The sequence below is a fragment of the Bombina bombina genome, chromosome 3 (assembly GCF_027579735.1).
Source record: "Bombina bombina isolate aBomBom1 chromosome 3, aBomBom1.pri, whole genome shotgun sequence".
NCBI classification, from domain to species: Eukaryota; Metazoa; Chordata; class Amphibia; order Anura; family Bombinatoridae; genus Bombina; species Bombina bombina.
In genome coordinates, this window is record NC_069501.1 from 1,212,805,730 (window position 1) to 1,212,828,101 (window position 22,372).

The following is a 22,372-nucleotide window of genomic DNA, read 5'->3' on the forward strand; positions in this document are numbered from 1 at the left end:
ACAAAAAATGTACATCTAATCAGCACTCACATTCCAGGAATGTGAGTGCCGATTAGATGTACATTTTTTGTCAGTACAATACTGATTTGTCCTAGGTTCAAATTAAAGTTCATAGCACCCCACCTCTCTCTTTACTAAATAAACCAGCGATAATATTTAGCTGGCGTATTCAGAGAAAATAAAATTCCTGTATCACAATAATAGTAGTGCCTTAGTACACCCTTCTTTCTCGTTATATCACTCCTGGCTTGAGGGCTAAATGGGTCCAGGGGGCACTCAATTCATGTAGTAAATGTAGCCTGGATTCTCCTGATTGGGTCCACCTGTTATGGGGTTGCCCCAAACTACAGAAATTTTGGCAAATAATTTCGTACTGGCTAACCAAATTAACTAAACAAACCGTGTCCCTCTCGGCACAGCATGTGATCTTTTTGACACCTAGAGACCTGACATCCAAGTATAACATCTTCATAACTACAGTTCTTATGCTAGCTAAACAGATCATTCTGAGGGAGTGGACGGGGGATCGGACCTTACCTTTTCAACAACTACTTAAGACAATACATAATCAGATGCTGGTTGAGCAGGCGGATACTAGGGGTGACCCTGAGAAGAGAGTTAAAAAAAATTTCCTTAAATGGGAGGTCTACCTGCTGCATTTACCAGATATAGTGAGAGATAGAGTTCTCCTTCCCTTTAAAAATAGTCAGTATGTTCTCAATGAAAATCTCAAAGGCAACTGGTGTCTGTCTTCGGATCAGGTCCATGATTGATCTGCCTGTTAGAGGGGGGGGACCCAGAGGTGCTCTGGGTAAGTATGAATGTTGTGTGTTTTCCTCTTCTCTCTTCTTTCTCTCTCTTTATCTTTATATGTTACCTTTTTCCTTTTCTGTTCTCAGCTGTTATGTTTTTCTTTGTTTATTTGTATAAGAAATGTATTTGGAAAATGTTGAGTCCAGGGGCATGCATGGAGATTTCATTTCTTTTTTTTTTGTTTTTTACAACATGCTCTGTAAATTGTTTTATCTTGCAAGTGATCATTTTGTTACATCTGCATTATTGAGACTGTGCTTGCCATGTATGTCTTGGATTCTTTTCTATAAATAAAGTTTAAAAAAAAAAAGAAAAATAATTACTACCAGCTCAACTAGGTGTAAAAGATGAAAAAGAAGCTTTTTGAGAAGTATTTCCCATTGAAATTTTAAAACGTACAAATAATGCAAGTATTTCAATGTAGAAACACTGAAATTTGTAATATGTATTGTTGTACCATGTATAGGAACAGTTGCACTTATGGAAAATAATTATGTATTTACATATAAAAATATATGCAAGCACATATCTACAAAATTCAAACTAGACCTATGTCTAGAGCAGAAATACATATAGCATATATTAAAAAAGTGGAAAGTATAATTATAATTAAAAATAGTATTTGCTTATAGTTAAAAATTATTATAAATAAGTGTAAGCTTTTGTTTCTCTTTAAAAGGGATCAAAGATAAAGAGCGCAGACATTAAATGTAAATTTTATAGTGTAAGGTCGGGATACCATAGCAACAAATTGATTTTCAAGAAATCTGACATCGGCTGGAACACTACGGTAACTTATACCTACATGATAAGAGTGACTGCATGCAAAGCGCAAAATATTTCAATTGAAACCTGGTACTAAAATGGAGTCGTAAACTACTTTTAGCTGACGGACAATTTTGTAGCTTACAAATCAATTGTTTACGGCTCAATGGAGGCAAGCCTTTAGTTGGCACTATATGATAAATAGTTCATACAAGGCAAGCTGGTTATCACAGTCATCAGCTGACTGGACCTCCGATGAGCTCCTCTTAAATTCCCATTGATATGCTTTGTGAAAATGTTTTGAACCCTTACACTTCAGATATTCTAGCACAGTTTTAGCTTTTGATCGAGTGCAAACTATAACTTATAGCTTGTAATAGGAGTGCAAGTTGCAAAATCCATTGAAAGTATAGGTTGTGCTAGAGCAATGTCGGCCACGCTAACCCTTCTCTGGTAAACATATGTTAGGGTCAGTCCATTTCAAGTGGTCCAATAATTGTTAAGTTGGTTGCTTGACCATTTTTAATTGTCTTATTTTTTTTTTAATTGAGTACCTCTATGTATTGGCATCACAAAACCACAATTTTTAAATGTTATTTTACTTAGTTTAATCACATCAGTCATCATTGTGTCGTGGCGCACAACAAACTTTGGTTTTACAGATGTTTACGAAAACCTCATTATCTCAGCTCAAGATAGCCCAAGCCCCTCTAGAACACACTGCAAGGTACATGTATACATATAAATATTTTAAATATTCTTGTTCGTTAGACTTATAACTTAATTCCTAATGTCATGACAAAGATCACTGAAAGTTCCACTTGTAGCATCAATTCATAATGGGAAGGATTTGAGTCTCAGTCCTTTTTTAGGGGGTACCTAGGTAAGTATAGTTGGTATGCAGAACATTTCAGGTTTGAAACTTCTCATATTTATTTTTTTAAGAGAGCAAGAAAGTGCATTTTTTTTTACTATTTCCCATCATCTTTGGGTTGATTATCTCTGGTGGAGATTAACCTAAAATTTTCAAAGATATCAATCAGCTATGGTAGCATTTGGATACAAAAATTTTGAGTTTGAGATTCCACTGGTTACTGAGCTAAGACTAGTAGAAATTTGAGGAAAAGTCTAGTTTATTCATGCATTTTGTGAAATGAACAGATGTTATATAAGCATAACGAATAATACAAATAGACAGTAATTAACAGTAATTATGTTTATGATTGACACACCACAATTTCAAGCTACATGTTTGATTAGAATCTGTGAGATTTCCTCATTCAATCCCTTGGAAATGTTGTGGGAATTGTCCGGTGGCAGGAGTCAACTCAGCAGATGTCAATTTTCTAAAAATGTTGTTCATGGGAATTTATTGAATGATTTTCTTGGTCCAGGTGGGTGGATTTTAAAAACAAACATCATAGTTTTCCTTGCAGATGTCCTCAATCAAGCTTAACTATCAATGGTAAGCATAGACACAAGGGACACAGTCATTATTCTGTAGGATCAGGGGGACAGATTTCATCACTGCTTCATGTTCTTCAAACTCTTGCAATGCAGGTATAAAGAAGCACCGCTTATTACTCTCTGATACCACATCAAAATGGGGACATTTTCTACCCAGAATTCTCTCACGCTTACCAAATTGAGTTTTAGAACATGTTCAATTACTTTTTTGATTTTTACATGTTTGTAACCTACTTAATCTTCTCATTAAGTAGGTTACCTACTTATTAAGGACCGACCTACAAAAGAAGAGGACACAGACCATAAAATGGCGAACGGATCAAATTATGGTACTCATACCCTATCTTGAACGTAGCTGAGTTTGTCAAGGGAAGTACACCAGCTCGAGAGGGCTTGCTCACTCAGCCAAAGGGAAATAACCAATCCTACCAGAGTCATGAGACAGCTAATGTTCAGGCCACAATTAAGGATACCAGGTTTAGTGGCACGGCTGGAGAAAAACAACTGCTAGCGTGGGTGGATGCGGCCGGCCACTCGATGCGACAGAGAGATCTGTACGGCGATCCGGTGATGACTGGGGACCCTAAACTCTCAAAGGTACTTCAGCCAGCATGGCCGAAAGTGACTCAGAATGCATATACCTACCTGCTTTTGATGATCCAGACCCACTCTAGAGAATATCCCCAATGACACTCTCCTCTCTACTGCTCTGGCCACTGTCCCTAATATGCGAGCTGTCATCCCACAGACACTTGTACAGGGATCAGGTAGCATCTTTGTGGCTAACATTTTACAATCCACCCAAAAGGACGGTGTAGCTATGTCTCATATTGGCATATATAATAATGATGACTTTATTGCCTGATGATTATATATAGAAATATATTGTTCCTGTTGGACTATGAGACGATTGCTCTTGCTTGTATGTGTTTGTTTGAAATGATGTTTCATGGCAACTTATAGATCATTAGCACTGTACCTCCTTCAAGCTACCAGCCCTCTTGGGGATCCTGGTCCTTAAAATCATCTAGATGACATCTGTTAACCTTTCACAGAAATGTATGATGGGAACCTTTAAGTTTAGACTCACTTTAGATCTCAACCCAGATCTCAGCCAGTAGCAGAGTCATATTATCTCTCTTATATAGATATAGAGCATCATTATGGCTTACATTTTACAATCCACTCAAAGGGACGCTATATCTATGTCTTATATCAGCGTATATAGTAATGATGACTTTATTATCTGATGCTTATATATAGAAATATATTGTCCCTACCAGTCTATGAGACGCTTATTCTTACTCTGGCATTTAATAGATAATTAGCACTATACCTCCTTTGAGCTACCAGCCCTCTTGGGGATCCTGCTCCTTAAAATCATCTAGCTGACACCTGCTGAACTTTCAGGGAAATGCAGGAGGGAACCTTTTAGCTTGGACTCACTCCAGATCTAAGTTCTAAGTATATGTGCCTATCTAGACCCCAGCCAGTAGCAGAGTCATATTATTTCTCTTTTATAGATATATAATCCCACCGTAATACAATATTGACTCTTACCGACCATAATAGTAGGCGGTTCTGCTAACTCATTTTATAAATTAGGTATAACTATCAGAAGGACCAACTCAGGTTACCTGCAGATCATTTTAGGGTCAAAAGTACTCAATGCCTTCCGCACTATAAGATACAAAGGCTATAACTTTAATTTGCGGGAGCCACCCCCCCCTCTTGACCTTTCCTATTAGTGGATGTAAGGACCTCGCGTTACGCCAAAGAATGTAGCCATTTGCTAGGGAGCTGGGTCACTCCCGGCGGTCCACCCACCAAAACCATTCAAGAAATCTCAGTTTTGTATCCCCTAGTTAGATCGACTTAGCTACCCTGCTAACGTATATGTTTCAGTTTTAAATTATATATCATTCTAGTTTTCCTCCGTCAATACTGGATATTATGTGTGGGTCCAAGAGCCTATGAATAGCATAGGAGGGTCCTATAAATATATAAAAGGAGGTTTAGGGTATATTTGCCTATCATTCCTTGGTTTACAGGTTATTATTTGAATATGTTTGTATCATAGTACCTATACTACTATACTTGGTGACTTTATTCTCACCAATTTGTCACTGTGTTGTATATTTTCTCATTATGGTACAAAAATTATTATTATACCTGTTTGTATTGAACTGTGGCACATTTTATTTGTAATTTAAGTTTTGCTAAAAACCTCAATAAAATAAAAATAAACAAAAAATAAAATACTGTTTATTTTTATCATTTGTTATGATTATATTACATCTGTTAATGTCTCAAAAAGCATGAAAAAGTGGACTTTTCCCAATATTTCTACTGGCTCTGTAACCAGTGGAATCTCAAACTCACCATTTTTACATTAGACTGCTACCATAGATGACTCATATCGGTTCCTATCTGGTCTCCCATCAGAGACAATCAACCCAAAAAACCCAGAAAGAAAGAACAGTCTCAAACCGGAAATGTTCTCCAGACACACTATACTAACCTAGGAACCCTTTAAAAAATGTAGGACCAAGACTCAACCCCTTCCCATTATAAATTGACCCTAAAAATGTAATTTTATTGATCACTATCCTTACATTATAAATTTCTAAGTCTAAGTAACAAGAATGTGCAAAATGTTTATATATGGATGTACACATTGGAATATGCTCTTCAGATCAGTTTTCGTTCCAAGGAGCTAGGACTGTTCTGAGCTGAGAGATTGAGGTATCCATAAACATCTGTATAACCAATATTTGATGTACACCATGACAAAAGATGGCTACTGTGGTTAAACCAAGTAATATAAAAATAGAAAATGGTTGTTTTGCAATACGAATAAATAGAGGTAATCACTTGAAAAAATTTGGAGAATTTAAAATCGTTAAGCAACCTATGTTGGACCACTTTAGATGGATTAATCTTTTACCATGAAATCTTTTGCTCCGAATATTCAAAATGCTTTGTATTTTGAAATATTCGGTGCCCCATGTTATTCGGTATTCGTCTGGTTTAAAAATAAAAGCATATCAACCATGTGGGGAACCTTTAAATTTGTTTTCATTAAACAAATATAAATGTTCCAAAGCTATAAATGAAAAGGTTCACCTGTTACCTTTATACTTACCTTTAGCGTGCTGGCGAGCCATGCTAGCCAGCGACTCTTTTTCACAGCACCCGATTAATAGAAGCATTAATAGAAGGCTTAGCATGGGGACTTAAGCTTGTCTGTGTATTATGGGGTGGCAACTGAGGGTATATCCTCACCACTTTCATGTTGTTCAAAAGTCCTTTAGTTCTTTCAGGTGATCCCTGATGCCACGATCACCATAGCCACCATAGCCACCTGGGCATGTGACCTGATAGCCAACTATACATGTGACCCCTCCTTTGAAGGAGGAGTCTTTTCTTGTTAAAATTAAGGGTTACTTGTCACATTCTATTGCTTGTTATGGGGTGCTAGATTCCATTTTATAGCCCTGAACACTGTAAAAGGCACCTCAGAAAACAAGTATTGCCATTTATACCTCACTTATATCTAAAAGGACAACTTAGGAGTCATTGCCCCTCATACAGTAAGTACATTAGGTACATGACTGCCATTTTATAGCAATCACCTATTAATGACTGGAGTCTCATTTCCCTTTGTGTTTTATGGGAGAAATGGGCTCTAAAAGTGCTCCTCCCACTCATTAAACACTGTGCAGGTGTGTACTTGCACCATTATCATGGCCATGGTTATCATCTGACATTTAGAGAGTGAAATTCCCTCTTTCCCATGAGGACTGTAGCATATAGTTCATAAAGTTGCAAAAACCTACATCTGCAATTAAACAAGCTGCTTACCCAAGGAATAGATGTAGATATACATATTACACAGGCATGTGATCCCTGATTTCAAAAGGACAAGAGAGGGGTCTTTTTTGAATATAAAATGTAGGTGATCACAAAAAATAGCAATAATCTGTAAAAGTAGGTACCGCCCTTAAAATACTGTTTAACCTGAAGAAGTTTTAACAGAGCCCCTATCTCCCCTCCTGTTTGCAATATTGGGACTATTGATCCTTCATGTGTAAGAGCAGAAAAGGCAGAGAGTCTGGGGGAAAGTGGTCTGGGGGCTGAGATATGGACTGTCAAATCCTTCCTCTTCAGCCCCAGCCTCACTTCTTAGGACACCTTCCATCATCAAGAAGTTCCTACCCCATTTTTAACATCACCCCCATGCACCAAGGTTGTTCTGGAAGAAATTTGTGATGGAAAAGATACTGCAGTCTTCTTACACATCTTCAGTGTGGGTTTCTCCAGAATGCATGGAAGGAAGATCCACACCAAGATGATGACACACATTTCTTATCCACAATGGGGAATGGATATGTGTGATTACCAAGATTCATCATGTGTATCCAAGAGGTTAAAAGAAAACTCAGTGTTACTTGTGAAAACAATATGAATCCCTTGTATCTTTTCCGGGAACCACATGAAAACATAGTTTTCCAGGCAATTCTCAGGCCCAAGGTGTGAAAAATTGCAAACTTGCATTATTCTCACAATAATCTATGCATCTGGGGAAGTACATATGTGGAAACAAATATTATTTCTATATGTACTTTTGTTTAAAGGGACAGTCTACCATAGAATTGTTATTGTTTTAAAATATAGATAATCCCTTTATTACCCATTCCCCAGTTTTGCATAACCAACACAGTTATAATAATATAGGGCGCAATCCGATAAAGATCGTAGTTTGGGGCGCAAGCGAGAGAACCCCCGCCGCCCATAGTTTCAGCTCTCAACTCGAGCTATCCAATATATGGTGCCGTCAGATGCTAAAGTGCTAGTCGGATAAACCAGCGATGTCCAGAAATCTGCGTAAGTACAAATTTCATGAGTCGCCAGTGACTTACGGCACTTTAGAAACTGCTGGCGCCTACAAAACCTGACTAAGTTATGAAATCACCCGTACTGTCTAACACGCCTCCCAAACATAGCCTGACATGTCTAAGCCTCTATCCGCTATCCCCCCTCACTCTCCTAATAATAAATGCATTAATCCCTAAACCGCCGCTCCTGGACCCCCCCGCCGCCACCTAATTAACTAGGTACAATAGCTATTAAATAGTTAATAACTACTTAATAGCTACCTAGTTAAAATAATTACCAATTTACCTGTAAAATAAATCCTAACCTAAGTTGCAAATACACCTACACTATCAATAAATTAAATAAACTACAAATATCTAAACTAAAATACAATTAAATAAACTAAACTAAATTACAAAAAAAAAAAACACTAAATTACAAAAAATAAAAAAAGTTTACAAGATTTTTAAGCTAATTACACCTATTCTAAGCCCCCTAATAAAATAATAAAGCCTCCCAAAATAAAAAAAATTCCCTACCCTATTCTAAATTAAAAAAGTTAACAGCTCTATTACCTTACCAGCCCTTAAAAGGGCCTTTTGCGGGGCATGCCCCAAAGAAATAAGCTCTTTTGCCTGTAAAAAAATACACAATACCACCCCCCAACATTACAACCCACCACCCACAAACTCCTACTCTAACCCAAACCCCCCTTAAATAAACCTAACACTACCCCCCTGAAGATCTCCCTACCTTGTCTTCACCCAGCCGGGCAGAACTCTTCATCCGATCCGGGCGAATTCTTCAATCAAGCGGCAGAGAAGAAGTCTTCCATCCGGCCGATGTCTTCAAACAAGCGGCAGAGAAGAAGTCTTCCATACGGGCGATGTCTTCAATTGGTTCAGCCAATTGGATTGAACTTGAATCTGATTGGCTGATTCAATCAGCCAATCAGATTTTTCTACCTTAATTCCGATTGGCTGATAGAATCCTATCAGCCAATCGGAATTCGACGGACGCCATCTTGGATGACGTCATTTAAAGGAACCTCATTCGTCGGGAAGTCGTCGTGCCGGATGGATGTTCCGCGTTGGAGGAGCAAAGAAAGAAGATTGAAGATGCCGCTTGGAAGAAAACTTCGCCCCGATGGAGGACCTCTTCTTTGCCGCTTGATTGAAGACATTGCCCGGCGTGTTACGCCGTATATAGGATACCAAACCCGCGCAAAATTCGGTGTCGCCGGCTTTTGCGGGCGACGCTGCATATCGGATCGAGGCCATACTTTTTACCTCTGTGATTACCTTTTATCTAAGAACCTTCTGACAGCCCCCTGATCACATGACTGTGATTATTTATTATCTATTGACTTGCATTTAGCATTGTGTTGTGCTTAAACTAAGAATACCAAGAGAAAAAAGCAAATTTGATGATAAAAGTAAATTGGAAAGTTGATTAAAATTAAAGACCTATCTGAATAATGAAAGTTTAATTTATACTAGACTGTCCCTTTAACATATATTCATTTATTTTATGTATTTGTCTACTTCTAAAGAACAAAGTAAAGTGCATAAGATAATGCTGCCCCAGAGCTGTAATGTGAGCCAGCAAACAAATGTCTAAATGAGAGTTAAATCTGACTGAAAACTGTATTACTCATTTAGCAACAGGCTTTCAACCAAAGAAATGGTGAAATAATTCTACCATAAACAAATATGCAGGTATACAGAGGCCATTATCTCTGTCTATGAACTTTTAACATGATTTAACAAGTTTTTTATTTTTTTATTTATTATTATTATGAATATTAGTAGTAGTAGTAGTATTTGTTGTATTATCTGTTCTCATGAGTGCAGCCATTTTGTATATTCAATATAAATTAACCCACCAGTTTTGTTAACTCTTTTCTTACCTTACTTGTCTAGAATACTGTGAATGACAAGTAAAAGTGCAGTTTTACAGAAGCAGATTGCATTCACTTTAATTATTTTGCAAAAAAAATACAGTATTTAAATATGCAAAAAAAAAAAAATTATTACCACAGCAAAAGGTAACCACATTAAATACACGTCCATGTGGAGAACCTGGGTGCCCTGTCATATGCATTTTACATGGGTGGCATGCATTTGATTCAAAAGGTATGTCAACACACATCAGTATTTAATGTGTCAAAGCACAAATGCCATGTAAACATTTTAAAAAAGGAGCAATTGAAACAAACTATGTAAAAAAATCTCATTGCAGTTATTGCTTTTCATTCTAGTTTTAAATCTAGGAAAATTTGTTCTGTAGCACAAGAAAAGAAAATTATGTAGCTTTTAAAAAAAAGCAGTTACCTTAAGAGGCCTCTATAGAAGTATTTTCTTGTAATTGCCTCCATGTCTTATATAAGTCACCTGCTTTTTCATAAGGCTTCAAAACTGGGTTATAAACGTTATGTATACCTGCAAAAATTGTGTAAGATTGCTTCCTTTAATGAAATAAAAGTGAAACAATAGCTGAATAGTATTCCCAGGATACTGCAGAATTTAATGGGTAAAGTAGCATAATTACATCTGGATGCATAAAATAATTTGTGATTAATGTGGACACAGAATTATATCAAATAAATTGTTTATGATATAAATCATTGCACTGGCTACCAATTTTCAAGATGTATTTTGTAGTCATAGAAATAGCTCAAGTATTGTTCTACTTTTAACTTTAGTAATTGACGTTTTATACAAAGTAGAGTATTTTGTGTGTAATTTACAAGAACAGGGTGAAGATTAAGATAGTAATAACAGTTCTCACCTAATAGCATGCAATTTATTTACATCTAAGTTAGCTAATCTAAATCTATTTCTTGCAGGCTAAAGACCACCAAGAAACAATTTGATCAGTGATTTATCTTTAAATATTTAAAGAAAAAAACTTCAAACCTCAAAGCTAAAATTACACCAAATAAAAAATGTAAAATTACAGCAAAAAAATAAACAAAGCTATCCAAAATAAAAAAAAAATTAAACCTAAACTATTACTCCTATAAAAAAATCACCCCCATAATTAAAAACACCACCTAATCTAATACTAAACTACCAATAGTCCTTAAAAGGAATTTTGAAGGTCATTGCCCTAAATTAAACTCTTTTACCTAAATAAATTACCAATTACACCCTAATAGTAAAACCCCCCACCCACCAAACCCCCCAAAATAAAAAAAACTAACACTAAAAAAAACTAAATTACCCATTGCCCCTAAAGGGGTATGGCCCTTAAAAAGGGCATTCAGTTCTTTTACTGCCCTAAAAAGGGCAATCAGCTCTTTTCCAGCTCAAAAAACCCTAATGCCTAAAACTAAGCTCCAAATAGGTACTCACCATTCCTTAAGTTCGGCGGAGGTCTTTTTTGCAGGCGGCTCCATCATCTTCTATCTTCATCTGGAACAAAGGCGGCATGGAGCAAAGGGGGCGGAGCTGTCTTCCCCGATGCGTGGATCCTCAGCGGCTTAGTGTTAGGATTTTTTTTTATTTTTGTTTTTATTTTTAAGATTAGGGATTTAATGGACTGGAGAAGAGCTGAATGGCCTTTTAACGGCAATGCCAATACAAATGCCCCTTTGGGTAGTTTATGTTTTTTTTTAGTGTTAGTTTTTTTATTGTGTGTGGTTTAGTGGGTGGGGGGGAATTACTGTTAGGGGGGATTTAGTAATTTTTAAATGTAAAACAGCTGTTTAACTTAGGGCAATGCCCTACAAAAGGTGTTGTTATGTTGGGGGGGGGGCTTTTTTATTATCATAAGGATTAGGTTTAATTTTTTAAATTTTTGATAATTTTGTTTATTTTATTCTGTAATTTTAGAGTTTTTTATTTTTTGTAATTTTAGATTTTGTTGTTGTAATTTAATGTTAGTGTTTATTTAAGTGTAACTTAGTATTGTGGTTAATTTAGGGGGTGTTAGGTTAGGGGGCTTAGTAATTAAATTAGTTATTTGCGTTGTGGGGGGTTGGCTGTTTAGGAGTTAATAGGCTAATTAGGTTTTATTACGATGTGGTGGTTGTCAGTTTAGGGGTTAATAGGTTAATTAGGTTTATTGCGATGTGGGGGTTTGTCGGTTTAGGGATTAACAGGTTAATTAGGTTTATTGTTATAACACAATAAAGCTAATTAACTATTAACCCCTAAACCGACAAACCCCCACGATTTAGTGGTTAATAGTTAATTAGCTTTATTGTGATATGGGGGTTGGCAGTTAAGGGATTAATACTTTAATTATGTTATTTGCGGAATAGGGGTTAATTACTTTATTATTTTGCGATGTGGGAGTTTGCGGTTTCGGGGTTTATTAATACTTTGTGCGGGAGGTTAGTTTTTTTTGTTATACTTCGTGCGGGTGGTCACATGTTTTTTATTTATTTCTTGCGGGTGATTGCGTGTTTTTTTTGTTTTTTTAAGGCTTCAGGTTTGCCTACTCTGCATCCAGGTAGATTCCGAAAATAGCAGGGTGGTGAAAGAATCCACCTTCGATAGAATGCTGCCCAGGTACAAATAGTAAAGCATGTTAGAAGCCAGCAAGGAAGAGGTGCGTTAGAGGCACATTTAGGATTATCATCTGTTAGCTTCGGTGGATTCTTTCACCACCCTGCCATTTTCGGAATCCACCGGTATGCAGCCTCACGCAGCCAACATTGTTTTGAGGATGCGTGTGCAACTGGCGACACCGACGGACGAGTTACAAACGTGATTATGTACAGATTTTATTCCTAACATCAATGGGCTCTATTTACCAAGCAAAATTAAAAAATATTACATGTTTTAAACATATATTTTGAGTGTGAAAACCTTTTACAACACCTTGTTTAATTAATATTAAATATGCTATAAGTATATAAAAATAACGTCATTTTTTTAAGTTCTAGCTTCCATGTGCCACTTAAATCACATGTTGTCTAATATGATTCTTAAAGGGACATGAAACCCAAAGAACATGCAATTTTAAACAACTTTCTAATTTACTTCTATTATTTAATTTGTTTTATGCTCTTGATATAATTTGCTGAAAAGCATATCTAGATAGGCTCAGTAGCTGCTGATTGGTTGCTGCACATTGAAGCCTCTTGTGATTGGCTCATTCATCTGCATTGCTGTTTCTTCAACTAAGGATATCTAAAAAATGAAGCAAAATAAATAATAGAAGTAAATTGAATTGTTGTTTAAATTTGTATTCTGTATTCTGAATCATGAAAGAAAAAATGTGGGTTTAGTGTCCCTTTAAGAAGTCCTGTCACAGTGCTTTGTTCTCATTTATAGAAAAAAATTAATTGCATTCCACTAGCTCACATTAGGGAATTGCTGCTTCTTCAACACAGGATACTAAGGCCTAGATTTAGAGTTTTGTCGGTAACAACCCGCGTAGCTAACGCTGGCTTTTTTCTGGCCGCACCTTTTAAATACCTCTTTTATTGAGAGTCCACAGAATGGCTGCATTAGGCTCCAAAAAGGGAGCGTAGAGCATATTTAACGCCACTGCAACTCTCGATACCAGAGTTGCTTACGGACGCGGCCAGCTTCAAAAACGTGCTCGTGCACGATTCCCCCATAGAAAACAATGGGGCTGTTTGAGCTGAAAAAAACCTAACACCTGCAAAAAAGCCGCGTTCAGATCCTAACGCAGCCCCATTGTTTCCTATGGGGAAACACTTCCTATGTCTGCACCTAACACCCTAACATGTACCCCGAGTCTAAACACCCCTAACCTTACACTTATTAACCCCTAATCTGCCGCCCCCGCTATCGCTGACCCCTGCATATTATTATTAACCCCTAATCTGCCGCTCCGTAAACCGCCGCTACTTACATTATCCCTATGTACCCCTAATCTGCTGCCCCTAACACCGCCGACCCCTATATTATATTTATTAACCCCTAATCTGCCCCCCCACAACGTCGCCTCCACCTGCCTACACTTATTTACCCCTAATCTGCCGAGCGGACCGCACCGCTATTATAATAAAGTTATTAACCCCTAATCCGCCTCACTAACCCTATAATAAATAGTATTAACCCCTAATCTGCCCTCCCTAACATCGCCGACACCTAACTTCAAACATTAACCCCTAATCTGCCGACTGGAGCTCACCGCTATTCTAATAAATGTATTAACCCCTAAAGCTAAGTCTAACCCTAACACTAACACCCCCCTAAATTAAATATAATTTTAATCTAACAAAATTAATTAACTCTTATTAAATAAATTATTCCTATTTAAAGCTAAATACTTACCTGTAAAATAAATCCTAATATAGCTACAATATAAATTATAATTATATTATAGCTATTTTAGGATTTATATTTATTTTACAGGTAACTTTGTATTTATTTTAACCAGGTACAATAGCTATTAAATAGTTAAGAACTATTTAATAGCTAAAATAGTTAAAATAATTACAAATTTACCTGTAAAATAAATCCTAACCTAAGTTACAATTAAACCTAACACTACACTATCAATAAATAAATTAAATAAAATACCTACAATTACCTACAATTAAACCTAACACTACACTATCAATAAATGAATTAAATACAATATCTACAAATAAATACAATTAAATAAACTAACTAAAGTACAAAAAATAAAAAAGAACTAAGTTACAAAAAATAAAAATATTTACAAACATTAGAAAAATATTACAACAATTTTAAACTAATTACACCTACTCTAAGTCCCCTAATAAAATAGCAAAGCCCCCCAAAATAAAAAAAATGCCCTACCCTATTCTAAATTACAAAAGTTCAAAGCTCTTTTACCTTACCAGCCCTGAACAGGGCCCTTTGCGGGGCATGCCCCAAGAAATTAATCTCTTTTGCCTGTAAAAAAACACATACAATACCCCCCCCCAACATTACAACCCACCACCCACATACCCCTAATCTAACCCAAACCCCCCTTAAATAAACCTAACACTAAGCCCCTGAAGATCTTCCTACCTTATCTTCACCTCACCGGGTATCACCGATCCGTCCTGGCTCCAAAATCTTCATCCAAGCCCAAGCGGGGGCTAGACATCCATCATCCGACGGCTGAAGAAGTCCAGAAGAGGGTCCAAAGTCTTCATCCTATCCGGGAAGAAGAGTAGATCCGGACCGGCAACCATCTTCTTCCAAGCGGCATCTTCTATCTTCATCCGATGAGGACCGGCTCCATCGTGACCTCCAGCGCGGACCCATCTTCTTCCGACGACATCCAACTGAAGAATGACAGTTCCTTTAAGGGACGTCATCCAAGATGGCGTCCCTTGAATTCCGATTGGCTGATAGAATTCTATCAGCCAATCGGAATTAAGGTAGGAAAATTCTGATTGGCTGATGGAATCAGCCAATCAGAATCAAGTTCAATCCGATTGGCTGATCCGATCAGCCAATCAGATTGAGCTTGCATTCTATTGGCTGTTCCGATCAGCCAATAGAATGCGAGCTCAATCTGATTGGCTGATCGGATCAGATTAGGGGTTAATAAGTGTAGGCAGGTGGAGGCGACGTTGAGGGGGGCAGATTAGGGGTTAATAAATATAATATAGGGGTCGGCGGTGTTAGGGGCAGCAGATTAGGGGTACATAAGTATAACGTAGGTGGCGGTCGGCAGATTAGGGGTTAATTATTATAGATAGCTGGCGGGGACGTTGTGGGGGGCAGGTTAGGGGTTAATAAATATAATATAGGGGTCGGCGGTGTTAGGGGCAGCAGATTAGGGGTACATAAGTATAACGTAGGTGGCGGTCGGCAGATTAGGGGTTAAAAAAATGTAATCGAGTGGCGGCGATGTGTGGGGACCTCGGTTTAGGGGTACATAGGTAGTTTATGGCTGTTAGTGTACTTTAGAGCACAGTAGTTAAGAGCTTTATGAACCGGCGTTAGCCCAGAAAGCTCTTAACTCCTGACTTTTTGCTGCGGCTGGAGTTTTGTCGTTAGATTTCTAACGCTCACTTCAGACACGACTCTAAATACCGGAGTTAGAAAGATCCCATTGAAAAGATAGGATGCGCAATTGACGTAAGGGGATCTGCGGTATGGAAAAGTTGCGGCTGAAAAGTGAGCTTTAGACCCTTTCCTGACTGACTCCAAATACCGGCGGTAGCCTAAAACCAGCGTTAGAAGCCTCTAACGCTGGTTTTCACGGCTACCGCCAAACTCTGGCCTAGATTTAGAGTTCGGCGGTAAAAGGGCTGTTAACGCTCCGCGGGTTTTTTTCTGGCCGCACCATAAATTTAACTCTGGTATCGAGAGTTCAAACAAATGCTGCGTTAGGCTCCAAAAAAGGAGCGTAGAGCATTTTTACCGCAAATGCAACTCTCGATACCAGAGTTGCTTACGGACGCGGCCGGCATCAAAAACGTGCTCGTGCACGATTCTCCCATAGGAAACAATGGGGCTGTTTGAGCTGAAAAAAAACCTAACACCTGCAAAAAAGCAGCGTTCAGCTCCTAACGCAGCCCCATTGTTTCCTATGGGGAAACACCTCCTAAGTCTGCACCTAACACCCTAACATGTACCCCGAGTCTAAACACCCCTAACCTTACACTTATTAACTCCTAATCTGCCGCCCCCGCTATCGCTGACCCCTGCATTACACTTTTAACCCCTAATCTGCCGCTCCGTAAACCGCCGCCACCTACGTTATCCCTATGTACCCCTAATCTGCTGCCCTAACATCGCCGACCCCTATGTTATATTTATTAACCCCTAATCTGCCCCCCACAACGTCGCCGACACCTGCCTACACTTATTAACCCCTAATCTGCCGAGCGGACCTGAGCGCTACTATAATAAAGTTATTAACCCCTAATCCGCCTCACTAACCCTATCATAAATAGTATTAACCCCTAATCTGCCCTCCCTAACATCGCCGACACCTACCTTCAATTATTAACCCCTAATCTGCCGACCGGAGCTCACCGCTATTCTAATAAATGTATTAACCCCTAAAGCTAAGTCTAACCCTAACACTAACACCCCCCTAAGTTAAATATAATTTTTATCTAACGAAATAAATTAACTCTTATTAAATAAATGATTCCTATTTAAAGCTAAATACTTACCTGTAAAATACATCCTAATATAGCTACAATATAAATTATAATTATATTATAGCTATTTTAGGATTAATATTTATTTTACAGGCAACTTTGTAATTATTTTAACCAGGTACAATAGCTATTAAATAGTTAAGAACTATTTAATAGTTACCTAGTTAAAATAATAACAAATTTACCTGTAAAATAAATCCTAACCTAAGATATAATTAAACCTAACACTACCCTATCAATAAAATAATTAAATAAACTACCTACAATTACCTACAATTAACCTAACACTACACTATCAATAAATTAATTAAACACAATTGCTACAAATAAATAAAATTAAATAAACTATCTAAAGTACAAAAAATAAAAAAGAACTAAGTTACAGAAAATAATAAAATATTTACAAACATAAGAAAAATATTACAACAATTTTAAACTAATTACACCTACTCTAAGCCCCCTAATAAAATAACAAAGCCCCCCAAAATAAAAAAATTCCCTACCCTATTCTAAAATACAAATATTACAAGCTCTTTTACCTTACCAGCCCTGAACAGGGCCCTTTGCGGGGCATGCCCCAAGAATTTCAGCTCTTTTGCCTGTAAAAAAAAACATACAATACCCCCCCCCCAACATTACAACCCACCACCCACATACCCCTAATCTAACCCAAACCCCCCTTAAATAAACCTAACACTACCCCCCTGATGATCTTCCTACCTTGTCTTCACCATGCCAGGTTCACCGATCCGTCCTGGCTCCAAGATCTTCATCCAACCCAAGCGGGGGCTAGACATCCACTGAAGAAGTCCAGAAGAGGGTCCAAAGTCTTCCTCCTATCCGGCAAGAAGAGGACATCCGGACCGGCAAACATCTTCTCCAAGCGGCATCTTCTATCTTCTTCCATCCGATGACGACCGGCTCCATCTTGAAGACCTCCAGCGCGGATCCATCCTCTTCTTCCGACGACTAGACGACGAATGACGGTTCCTTTAAGGGACGTCATCCAAGATGGCGTCCCTCGAATTCCGATTGGCTGATAGGATTCTATCAGCCAATCGGAATTAAGGTAGGAATTTTCTGATTGGCTGATGGAATCAGCCAATCAGAATATAGTTCAATCCGATTGGCTGATCCAATCAGCCAATCAGATTGAGCTCGCATTCTATTGGCTGATCGGAACAGCCAATAGAATGCGAGCTCAATCTGATTGGCTGATTGGATCAGCCAATCGGATTGAACTATATTCTGATTGGCTGATTCCATCAGCCAATCAGAAAATTCCTACCTTAATTCCGATTGGCTGATAGAATCCTATCAGCCAATCGGAATTCGAGGGACGCCATCTTGGATGACGTCCCTTAAAGGAACCGTCATTCGTCGTCTAGTCGTCGGAAGAAGAGGATGGATCCGCGCTGGAGGTCTTCAAGATGGAGCCGGTCGTCATCGGATGGAAGAAGATAGAAGATGCCGCTTGGAGAAGATGTTTGCCGGTCCGGATGTCCTCTTCTTGCCGGATAGGAGGAAGACTTTGGACCCTCTTCTGGACTTCTTCAGTGGATGTCTAGCCCCCGCTTGGGTTGGATGAAGATCTTGGAGCCAGGACGATCGGTGAACCTGGCATGGTGAAGACAAGGTAGGAAGATCATCAGGGGGGTAGTGTTAGGTTTATTTAAGGGGGGTTTGGGTTAGATTAGGGGTATGTGGGTGGTGGGTTGTAATGTTGGGGGGGGGGTATTGTATGTTTTTTTTTACAGGCAAAAGAGCTGAAATTCTTGGGGCATGCCCCGCAAAGGGCCCTGTTCAGGGCTGGTAAGGTAAAAGAGCTTGTAATATTTGTATTTTAGAATAGGGTAGGGAATTTTTTATTTTGGGGGGCTTTGTTATTTTATTAGGGGGCTTAGAGTAGGTGTAATTAGTTTAAAATTGTTGTAATATTTTTCTTATGTTTGTAAATATTTTATTATTTTCTGTAACTTAGTTCTTTTTTATTTTTTGTACTTTAGATAGTTTATTTAATTTTATTTATTTGTAGCAATTGTGTTTAATTAATTTATTGATAGTGTAGTGTTAGGTTAATTGTAGGTAATTGTAGGTAGTTTATTTAATTATTTTATTGATAGGGTAGTGTTAGGTTTAATTATATCTTAGGTTAGGATTTATTTTACAGGTAAATTTGTAATTATTTTAACTAGGTAACTATTAAATAGTTCTTAACTATTTAATAGCTATTGTACCTGGTTAAAATAATTACAAAGTTGCCTGTAAAATAAATATTAATCCTAAAATAGCTATAATATAATTATAATTTATATTGTAGCTATATTAGGATGTATTTTACAGGTAAGTATTTAGCTTTAAATAGGAATTATTTATTTAATAAGAGTTAATTTATTTCGTTAGATAAAAATTATATTTAACTTAGGGGGGTGTTAGTGTTAGGGTTAGACTTAGCTTTAGGGGTTAATACATTTATTAGAATAGCGGTGAGCTCCGGTCGGCAGATTAGGGGTTAATAATTGAAGGTAGGTGTCGGCGATGTTAGGGAGGGCAGATTAGGGGTTAATACTATTTATGATAGGGTTAGTGAGGCGGATTAGGGGTTAATAACTTTATTATAGTAGCGCTCAGGTCCGCTCGGCAGATTAGGGGTTAATAAGTGTAGGTAGGTGTCGGCGACGTTGTGGGGGGCAGATTAGGGGTTAATAAATATAACATAGGGGTCGGCGATGTTAGGGGTAGCAGATTAGGGGTACATAGGGATAACGTAGGTGGCGGCGATTTGCGGTCGGAAGATTAGGGGTTAATTATTTTAAGTAGCTTGCGGCGACGTTGTGGGGGGCAAGTTAGGGGTTAATAGATATAATACAGGGGTCGGCGGTGTTAGGGGCAGCAGATTAGGGGTACATAAGTATAACGTAGGTGGCGGTCGGCAGATTAGGGGTTAAAAATTTTAATCGAGTGGCGGCGATGTGGGGGGACCTCGGTTTAGGGGTACATAGGTAGTTTATGGGTGTTAGTGTACTTTAGGGTACAGTAGTTAAGAGCTTTATAAACCGGCGTTAGCCAGAAAGCTCTTAACTCCTGCTATTTTCAGGCGGCTGGAATCTTGTCGTTAGAGCTCTAACGCTCACTGCAGAAACGACTCTAAATACCGGCGTTAGGAAGATCCCATTGAAAAGATAGGCTACGCAAATGGCGTAGGGGGATCTGCGGTATGGAAAAGTCGCGGCTGTAAAGTGAGCGTTAGACCCTTTAATCACTGACTCCAAATACCAGCGGGCGCCCAAAACCAGCGTTAGGAGCCTCTAACGCTGGTTTTGACGGCTACCGCCGAACTCTAAATCTAGGCCTCTAAATCTAGGCCTAAGAGAATAAAGCAAATTAGATAATAGAAGTTAATTGGAAAGTTGTTTATAATCACACGATCTATCTGAATTATGAAAGAAAAATGCTGAATGACGTGAGAGCCTGGAGGAAAAAGTACTGTCCTGCAGATAATGATGTACTCATCTCACTCTCCATCCTATGAATCATATTGATACAACACACTACATTTGCTGTGTCTCACAAATTAACCCTTTCTTTTTCAATATTTGTGATGCCTCCTGAAATTCTGTTTTTCATTGGGCAACCAGTAAATGTTGTGCGTAATAATCTGTAGCCTTCTAGCTATGCAATTCAGAGCTTTGTTTTGCTAGTGTGCACAATGTCAAACTACGCTAGTACTTTTAGAAACCAAACTTGTTGCTTAAAGGGACAGTCTAGTCAAAATTAAGCTTTCATAATTCAGATAGGGCATGTAATTTTTTTTTTTTTTTTTTAAACAGTTTTTTATTGAGGTTGTGCGCATTATACAACATCAATTGGAACATCATAAAACACAGTGAATCATGAGACTGAAAACATGAGACTGAAACATGAAACTCTTACAATTAGCTTTGAACAAACAGAAAGCCACATGGAATATTTTTATGAATTAGCATTTTGAACCTCTATTTTGTATTATGTCTATAGTTAATTCCTCATTGATAAAAGAGGTCACTCTTGGACCTGCGAAACCTAGATTACACTATAAGGAGGAAATTAGTTTTTGAATTGGTCACTCTTGGACCAGATATATGAAAAAAAGGGGAGAGGGATAATCAGCAGACAAGAGCTGCTCGATAAGAAGATAGGGAAGGGGATTGGGCCTTTAAACACTTATTTCAAAGACAGGATGGAGTACTTACTGGTAAGGATCTGTCATATAGGATGCGTGTGCACTAAGGTCCCTGACTGACTAGGAAGTTAAAAGGAGGTTTAATAGGGAAATCACTGGGCTAGAAAGGTAAATAAACTAATATAACTCTGGGGGATATAAGATCTGTCTGAGGGAAGTTGCATATTATAGTACAGGGAAAGAACATAATTAGCAGGCATTGGAAAACAACATCGCAGCAGATTACAGTATATAAGCATCTTGCACCTCCAACATATCACAATCTTATACACACAAGTCTAAGGTATAAGCTGTTCATACACCCAATGTGTAAAGCTAAAGGCATGGTAATTTTAACAAAAGATGAGGTATGATGGGTGATTGAAATCTATTTTATCAAAGTTATTAGAAAATGCCTTAAAAGGAGAGGATCTGTTAGCTAAAGGTAGGTAAAAGATTAGTGTAAAAGCAACTAAGAGTTAGCACTGGGAGTTAAATCAAAACACTATAGCTAGGTGCCTAATTAAAACATGCTAGAATATGCTATCTATAGGTGCCATCTCATTATTGATATGCGTTCAATCTTAACAATCAGCGTTTGAAAAGAAAAAGGAAAAAAGCCTTGTTAAAGGCATCCCCATATACAGAACTCAAATAAAGATTAGTATATTCATGTAAAAAGGCTAGCTACTTCTCAGCCACTTAGCAGGTACACGCCAAGCCCACAACCAGCAGATAAAAAGGATGTATTATGTTATAAATCAGTGCAAATCGTCCAGATAAGATCAGTACTGGCAAACAGGTAACACATAATGGCATAATGGCAATAAAATAATGGCAATAAAACACATGCAAAAACTGACGTTCAAGAATTAGTCCTTAATTATATACTTATGGAGCATAGTAAAGTCTGTTCTGCAACTAGCCGACACCCAGGCGATGTAGCTCTAAACCACCGCTGCACAAGTCCCAATCTTTGGTGTTCGTGGTGCCGAAGGGAATCAAAGATATCCGGAAGAGCTCTGCCTTAAATTTATCGATGGAGGCAAGTATTAAGGACTCTGACCTCCCATTTGGGGCAAGACAATTCAGAAAGATCCCCGGATGCCCCAAGCAGGAGCCGGCCGCATCCCCCGACCGGGACACCGGAGGTAAGTGGAAAAGAGTTAGTTCCCCGTAAGGAGTTG